Raw genomic sequence first — 8,534 nt, forward strand, 5'->3', positions numbered from 1 at the left:
AAAGATATGGGAAAGGAGTAGGATTAGAGGTAGAGGGAATTATTGGGAATCAGAGCATGAAGGAGACATAAGGACAAATAACCTCATTTGCAAAAAGAGGGAAATCAAAGACAAATATATTGGAGAAGGGGGAATATAGTTAAGAATTGGAAATCTGAGAGTGGAACATGTTGATAAAATGTCATACAAAATAGGATAGATGATTATGTCAAGACTTATTCAATACCATAGGACCAGAGAAATTACAGTACAGATGAAGTACATTCAGTCGTATGTGCCAGCAGTCGTCTTTAATCCTTTTTCTAGCTTTTCCTACCCAAAAAAGTATATTTTTTCAGGTATTTATATAGCTTCACATTAAATGATGATTTAGTCTCAGCCTCTTGTGGCAACCCATTCACATTTAATTAAATTTCTGTGCAAACGTTATTTTCTTCCTTCAGCACTTTTGCTTCCAACTTGCCAACCAGCAGAAGTGACCGGTTTAGTTTACATTGTAAAACATTTCATAATTTTCAAATGTCATTTTAATTTCTCCTTTACTTTTTCTCACTCAAGGAAAAAGTCCCATATCATTCTTCAAAGGTATACCTTCACTTTTCAAAAAAAAATGCATGGTTGGAACATGTGTGGCTGAGAAATTGGAGCAGGGGGCAGGGTTTCAGATTTGTGGGTCACTGGAATCTCTTCTGGGGAAGGTACAACCTGTACAAAAGGGACTGGTTACACCTGAACTGGAGAGGAAGCAATATCCTTGTGGGCAGGTTTGCTAGAACTGTTGTGGAGGGTTTAAACAAGTTTGGCAGGGGGATGGGAACCCAGGTGATAGGTCAGAGGATGGGGCAGTTGGTGTACAGGTTGATGCAGCATGTAGAGGGACTGTAAGGAAGGATAGGCAGTCGATAGGGCAAAATTGCAGTCAGTTGGATGGGTTGAAGTGTGTCTATTTTAATGCAAGAAGTATCAGGAACAAGGGTGATGAACTTGGAGTATGGGTCAATACATAGAACTACGATGTTGTGGCCATTACAGAGACTTGGCTGTCACAAGGGCAGGAATCGCTGCTGGATGTTCCGGGGTTTAGATGTTTCAAAAGGGACAGGGAGGGAGGGAAAAGAGTTGGGGGAGTGGCATTGCTAATCAGAGATAGTATCACAGCTGCAGAAAGGGAAGACATCCTGGAGGGATCATCTACTGAGTCAGTGTGGGTGGAAATCAGAAACAGGAAGGGAGCAATCACTCTATTGGGAGTACTCTATAGACACCCCCCCCCCCACCCCCAAGAGCAACAGAGACACCGAGGAACAGATCAGGAGACAGATTTTGGAAAGGTGCAAAAATAACAGGGTTGTTGTCATGGTGATTTCAACGTCCCTAATATTGATTGGCACCTCCTTAGCGCAAAAGGTTTGGATAGGGCAGAATTTGTTAGGTGTATCCAGGAAGGATTCCTGACACAATATGTAGACAGGCCGAATATAGGAGAGGCCATTCTGGATCTGGTACTAGGCAATGAACCTGGTCAGGTGTCAGATCTCTCGGTGGGTGACCATTTCGGAGACAGTGACCACAACTCCCTGACCTTTACCCTTGCCTTGAAGAGGGATAGGAGCAGATGGTATGGGAAAGTATTTAATTGAGGAGGGGGAATTATAATGCTATTAGGCAGGAACTTGGGAGTGTAACTTGGGAGCAGATGTACTCAGGGAAATGCACAATGGAAATGTGGAGGTTGTTTAGAGATCACTTACATGGGGTTTTGTAGAGGTTTGTCCCACTGAGGCAGGAAAAGGATGGTAAGGTGAAGGAACTATGGTTGACAAGAGATGTGGAATATCTAGTGAAGAGGAAGAAGAAGCTTACTTAAGGTTTAGGAAGCCAGGATCAGACAGGGCTCTAGAGAGTTTCAAGGTATCAAGTAAGGAACTTATGACTGGACTTAGGAGAGCTAGAAGGGAGCATGAGAAGGCCTTGGCGAGTAGGATTAAGGAAAACCCCAAGACATTCTATGTGTGTGTGTGTGAAGAACAGGAGGATAACTAGAGTGAAGATAGGACCGATTAGGGATAGAGGAGGAAATGTGTGCCTGGAGTCAGAGGAGGTAGGGGAGGTCCCTAATGAAAACTTTGTTTCAGTATTCACCTGTGAGAGAGACCTTGACGTTTCTGAGGACAGCATTAAACAGGCTGAAAAGCTAGAACATGTCAATGTTAAGAAGGAGGATGCGCTGGAACTTTTGAAAAACATTAGGATATATAAGTCACCAGGGCCGGACGGGATATATCCCAGGATACTATGGAAAGCAAGGGAAGAGATATCAGAGCCCTTGATGATGATTTTTGCATTCTCACTGGCCACAGGAGTAGTACCAGCTGATTGGAGGGTGGCAGATGTTATTGCTTTGTTCAAGAAAGGGAGTAAGGATAACCCTGGGAATTATAGACCAGTGAGTCTTACTTCAGTGGTGGGCAAATTATTGCAAAAGATTCTTAGGGACAGGATTTATGAGCATTTGAAGAAGCATAGTCTGATTAAGAATAGTCAGCATGGCTTTGTGAGGGGCAGGTCATGCCTCACAAGCTTGATTGAATTCTTTGAAGATGTGACAAAACACATTGATGAGGGTAGAGCAGCGGATGTTATGTACATGGACTTTAGTAAGGTGTTTGATAAGGTTCCCCATGATAGGCCCATTCAGAAAGTCAGGAGGCATGGGATCCAGGAAAATTTGGCTGTGTGGATTCAGAATTGGCTTGCCCATAGAAGGCAGAGGGTGGTTGTAGATGGAGCGTGTTCTGCCTGGAGGTCAGTGACCAGTGGTGTTCCACAGGGATCTGTTTTGGGACCCCTTCTCTTTATATTTTTATAAATGACTTGGATGAGGAGGTGGAAGGGTGGGTTAGTAAGTTTGCAGATGACTTGAAGGTTGGTGGTGTTGTGGATAGTGTACAAGGTTGCCAAGGGTTACAACGGGACATTGGTAGGATGCAAAGCTGGCCTGAGAAGTGACAGATGGAGTTCAACCCAGAAAAGTTTGAAGTGATTCACTTCAGAAGGTCGAAGTTGAAGGAGAATACAGGGTTAATGGCAGGATTCTCAGCAGTGTGGAGGAACAGAGGGATCGTGGGGTCCAAGACCATAGATCCCTCAAAGTTGCCGTGCAAGTTGATAGGGTTGTTAAGAAGGTGTATGGCGTGTTGGGCTTCATTAGTCAGGGGACTGAGTTCAACAGCTGTGAGTTAATGTTGCAGCTCTATAAGACCCTGGTTAGGCCACACTTAGAATATTGTGTTCCATTCTGGTCGCCTCACTATGGGAAGGATGTTGGAGCTTTAGAAAGTATGCAGAGGAGATTTACAATGATGCTGCCTGGATTGGAGAGTTTGTCTTATGAGGATAGGTTGAGCGAGCTGGGCCTTTCTCTTTGGAGCGAAGGAGGATGAGAGGTGACCTGATAGAGGTGTACAAGATGATAAGAGGCATAGATTTAGTGAACAGCCAGAGACTTTTTCCCAGGGCGGAAATGGCTAACATAAGGGGGCATAATTTTAAAGTGATTGGAGTAAAGTACAGGGGCATATCAGAGGTAAGTTTTTTACACAGAGAGTGGTGGGTGCATGGAACGCACTGCCAGGGGCGCTGGTAGAGGCAGATACATTAGGGACATTTAAGAGACTCTTAGATAGGCACATGGATGATAGAAAAATGGAGGGCTATTTGGGAGGGAATGGTTATTGATCTTAGAGTAGGTTAAAAGGTCAACACAACATTGAGGGCCTGTTCTATATTCTATGTTCTAGATAGAGATTTGAATCGTGAAGCTAAGTTGAAAACTTCACGAAAGGTTCAGGTACCAGCAGGGTGTGTACCAACAGGTGGGGCTGTAACTTAAAGCTGCACTTGTGCCTGAATATGTTGTGAACATTTTAAAATGGTGACTAAAATACCAAATTAAAGCAGTTAAAATGCTGAGTGCTACAAAATGTCTTCACATGGCGTCTAGTGCTTTGACGTTAAAAGCATTAAAATTCATGGTTATTCTGCCCAAACACAGGATGCTTTCCTGTATGTCTGGGCAACCCCTGCTCCAAAATGTGATGTTATGGCCCAGTCCGTGTTTGCTGTAACTACCCCAAAGTCATTGTGAGTTATCGGCTTTTCGAGGGGCCTGTGATTGGAGCATCCTCATCAAAATGAAGAGTCTGCATTCTTTGTTAGTGAAGCTTGCTAGAAATAATGGTCTGAGACAGGGTGTGGGCAAAACAGTGATGTCCCAGTAGGAGTCCTTTAATTCAAGTCCCTTTGCTGACTTGCGGCAGACTGCTCTTCAAGCTTTACAGAGAGTGAAAGACACAAGTTTTAGGTTGCCTCTTTAAAAGACAATTTCTTTTAAATGTCCGCTGCACATTGAATGACATAAGTTAAATGTGCATCTGATGCTGTGCAAATATCAGACATGTTGAGGTGAATTGTGCACAAGTATACCCAGATCAATTTCCTGACAGCTACTAATTGATGCAGAAATCCATTGCTTCCATGATCTAATATGTGTAAACCAGCTTGTATAAAAAATTAGCAAATTGGGCCTTATTTCGAGGCATTTAGTGCAGTACAGGTTTTATTCAAAACTTTAATACTAACTTTGTTAAATGATCTCTATACATTAGAGGAGTTTGAAATATTAAGTGTATCAAATCTTAATTAATAATTACTGTATCTCCAAGTAAAAAATAGATAAATTAATTTTTTCCTCTGTTATTTTAAATGTGGGTTTCTGAACCAGTTCTCATTCTCCATTTCCATTAAATTTATCAGCCAAGAAATCAAATTGCATGCTATCACATTTTATAGTACTACAATGATCTAATTTTTATGAAATATAGAACATGATCAAAAATTGGAGATATACCATTCCATTAGTTTTATTTTAGGCCCTGCTGTGACATGGTGTGGAGGACCAAGGTCATGCACGGAAGCAGGGGAACAGTGGTGGTGTAGTGATTAAATTACCGAACTAGTGACATGAGACTTAGATTAATAATCTAGACACCTAAATCCAAATCCCACCATGACAACTCTGGATTTTAAATTTAGTGAATAATCTGGAATGAAAAGGTAAAACAGCTAGATCTAGTAAGATGACAATCATTTGGCTCACTAAAGTCCTTCAGAGGAGAAAGAGGTCTGCCAAGTTACCTGGTCTGACTTAATGTCAATCCAGATCAAGAGTAATGTGATTGACTGTTCAGAATCAGAATCAGGTTTATTATCACTGACATATGTCGTGAAATTTGTTGTTTTGTGACAGCAGTGCAGTGCAAGACATAAAAATTACTATAAGTTACCAAAATATAAATAAAATAATGCAAAAGAGGAATAACGAGGTAGTGTTCATGAGTTCATGGACCATTCAGAAATCTGATGGCAAGTGGGAAGAAGCTGTTCCTGAATCATTCAGTCTGGGTCTTCAGGTTCTTGTACCTCCTCCCTGATGGTAGTAACGAGAAGAGAACATGTCCTGGATGATGAGGGTCCTCAATGACGAATGCTGCCTTCTTGAGGCACTGCCTTTTGAAGACCTCCTCAATGTTGGGGAGGGTTATACCCGTGATGGAGCTGGCTGAGTATAGAACCCTCTGCAGCCTCTTTCGATCCTGCACATTGGAGCCTCCATACCAGGTAGTGATGCAACCAGTCAGAATGCTCTCCACCATACATCTGTGGAAATTTGCAAGAGTCTTTAGTGACATAGCAAATCTCCTCAAACACCTAATGAAGTAGGACCGCTGGCATGCCCTCTTCATGATTGCATCAATGTGTTGGGCCCAAGATAGATCCTCTGAGATGTTGACGCCCAGAAACTTGAAGCTGCTCATCCTTTCCACCACCTCTTAATGAGGACTGGTGTGTGTTTTCCTGACTTCCCCTTCCTGAAGTCCACAATCAATTCCTTGATCTTGCTGACATTGAGTACGAGGTTGTTGTTGTGACACCACTCAACCAGCCAATCTATCTCACTCCTATATGCCCCTTCGTTGCCATCTGAGATTCTGCCAACAACAGTGGTGTCATCGGCAAATTTATAGATGGCATTTGAGCTATGCCTAGCCACACAGTCATGAGTGTAGAGAGTGGGCTAAGCACGCATCCTTGAGGTACGCCTGTGTTGATTGTCAGTGAGGAGGAGATGTTACTACCAATCCGCACTGACTGTGGTCTCCCAATAAGGAAGTAGGGGATCCAGTTGCAGAGGGAGGTACTGAGGCCCAGGTTTTGAAGCTTGTTGATTAGTACTGAGGGGATGATGGTGTTGAACCCCGAGCTGTAATTGATAAACAGCAGACTGACGTATGTATTGCTGTTGTCTAGATGCTCCAGAGCCAAGTGAAGAGCCAGTGAGATTGCATCTGCTGTAGACCTGTTGTGGTGGTAGGCAAATTGCAATGTGTCCAGTTCCTTGCCCAGGCAGGAGTTAATTCTAGCCATGACCAACCTCTCAAAGCATTTCATCACAGTAGATGTGAGTGCTACCAGGCGATAGTCATCGAGGCAGCTCACCTTGCCCTTCTTGGGCACCGGTATGATTGTTGCCCTTTTGAAGCAGGTGGGAACCTCCGACTGCAGCAGTGAGAAGTTGAAGGTGTCCTTGAACACTCCAGCCAGTTGGTTGACATAGATTTTCAGTACCCTGCCAGGTACACCATCAGGGCCTGACGCCTTGTGATGGTTCACCCTCTTGAAGGATGTTCTGACGTTGGCCTCCAAGACAGAGATCACAGGGTCAACAGATGTTGTGGGGATTCACACAAGTGTAGTGTTACTCTACCTTAAAATGTGCTCTGGAACAGCCTAGTAAGCCATTCTGTTCAGGAGCAATGAGTGATGGGCAATAAATGCTGGCTTTCCTTGTGATGCTCGCAGACTAAAAAATAAAAAGTTATGTACATTTTTAGACATCTCCAGAATTTTTCTTCATAGCTGCATTGCCCACAATGTTGAAGCAGACTTTCACAGCGCTTGGGAAACCAACTTTAGTACAATTTACAGGGTTCCCAACCAAATTGGACATGTATATCCATATCAGGTGTATTTTATATAATCAATTTACTTACTGGACTCTAGGTCTTTCCACCATCTCACAGTGGCAATACCTACCCTCACCAGTGTTCTGATATTTGTCCAACATGCCCCACCCACAGATATGCATAGGACCTGATCTGACTTCTACATAGTTAATGATATCCCTTTGCACTCCTTTATCCCTGGGCCTCTCCTTCACAGAACCCAGGAACCAGGTGAAGACAGGTGCAGCCCTATTCCAATGGGAAGGGTCTGCCCTATCTGTGCCTACTATGGTGACCTTAGACATGCATGGCTTAATCTTTGAGACAAGCATATGCTACTGGCAGGATCAACCAGGTAGCTGAACTGTTTCGTTCTCTCTCAGACAGCCAGTATACAACACCACCCATGACACCACCACCAACATTTCCTACTGGAAATAACTGCCTACATTTCCAACTCTGCACTGGCGGAGTGCTCAAAGTAAAGGCTTTACCTGGCATATTGGAGATTCTGTGGTGCACAATGTTAGTCCATCATGCAGGGTACCTTGCACCCATCTCATAAGCCAGAATGTTCATCTAAACCCCCAATAACTTATTTTGCTAACAATCAGCAGCCACAATAAAATCAAACCAATTATTATTTGTACAGTGTTCATGATTTATAAAGGTTTTATGTACACTGATAATACTCTCTGCCAGTCTCCACGTACATGGGCAAGTGCCTACCCTCCCCAAAGAAGAAAAAATACCATCCACGGGAGACTAAACCTTGCTCAGCAACATGGGAAGAAGGGAAGTTAAGCTGCATTGAAAGCTTTCCCTCAGTTTTAGAAGCTGCACTGAGCCCATTGGGATTCATGTAGAGCACGTCTTTTGCATTTGGAGCATGAAGTTGTTTTCATGGCAAGTGGTTGGGTTGCTGTGTCTTGTGGGTGGGTGAATATTCCAGCAAGTGAAAAAGCAGCATAGTATGGAAAATGTTGAAAGCTAACAAAGTTTAAAGATGTCAGCAGTAACAACAGGCACTTATAAAGTATCTGCCAATCAACTTGCCTGTGGAATCTGGAGACACAAGGCACTGCAGATGCTGGAATCTGGAACAATAAACTATCTGCTGGTGGAACTCAGCGGGTCGAGCAGCATCTGTGGGAAGAAATTAATCCTCCACCTCCCCTATCTGGTTCTGGTTCCAGCTGCCATTCACCTCTCCCTTAATGGTTCCCATTAGCACCTCCTTTACTAATTGGGTTCCACCACTGGTAGCCCTTTGTGTTCCCGCTTATCGCCCCAGCAGCTGTCTCCAACCTTCACACTCCCCTGCCCCATCTCGGTCCATTTTTTCCTCCCTTTGTTTGCCTCCATCTATCATTCACCTGCCACTGCCTTCCAACTCCACCCATCTCCCCTCCCCTACCTGGCGCAACCTGCCCGTCATCTTTCATCCCTTCTCAGTCTACCAATCACCTC

Source organism: Pristis pectinata, chromosome 10 (assembly GCF_009764475.1).
Source record: "Pristis pectinata isolate sPriPec2 chromosome 10, sPriPec2.1.pri, whole genome shotgun sequence".
In the NCBI taxonomy this organism is placed as follows: Eukaryota; Metazoa; Chordata; class Chondrichthyes; order Rhinopristiformes; family Pristidae; genus Pristis; species Pristis pectinata.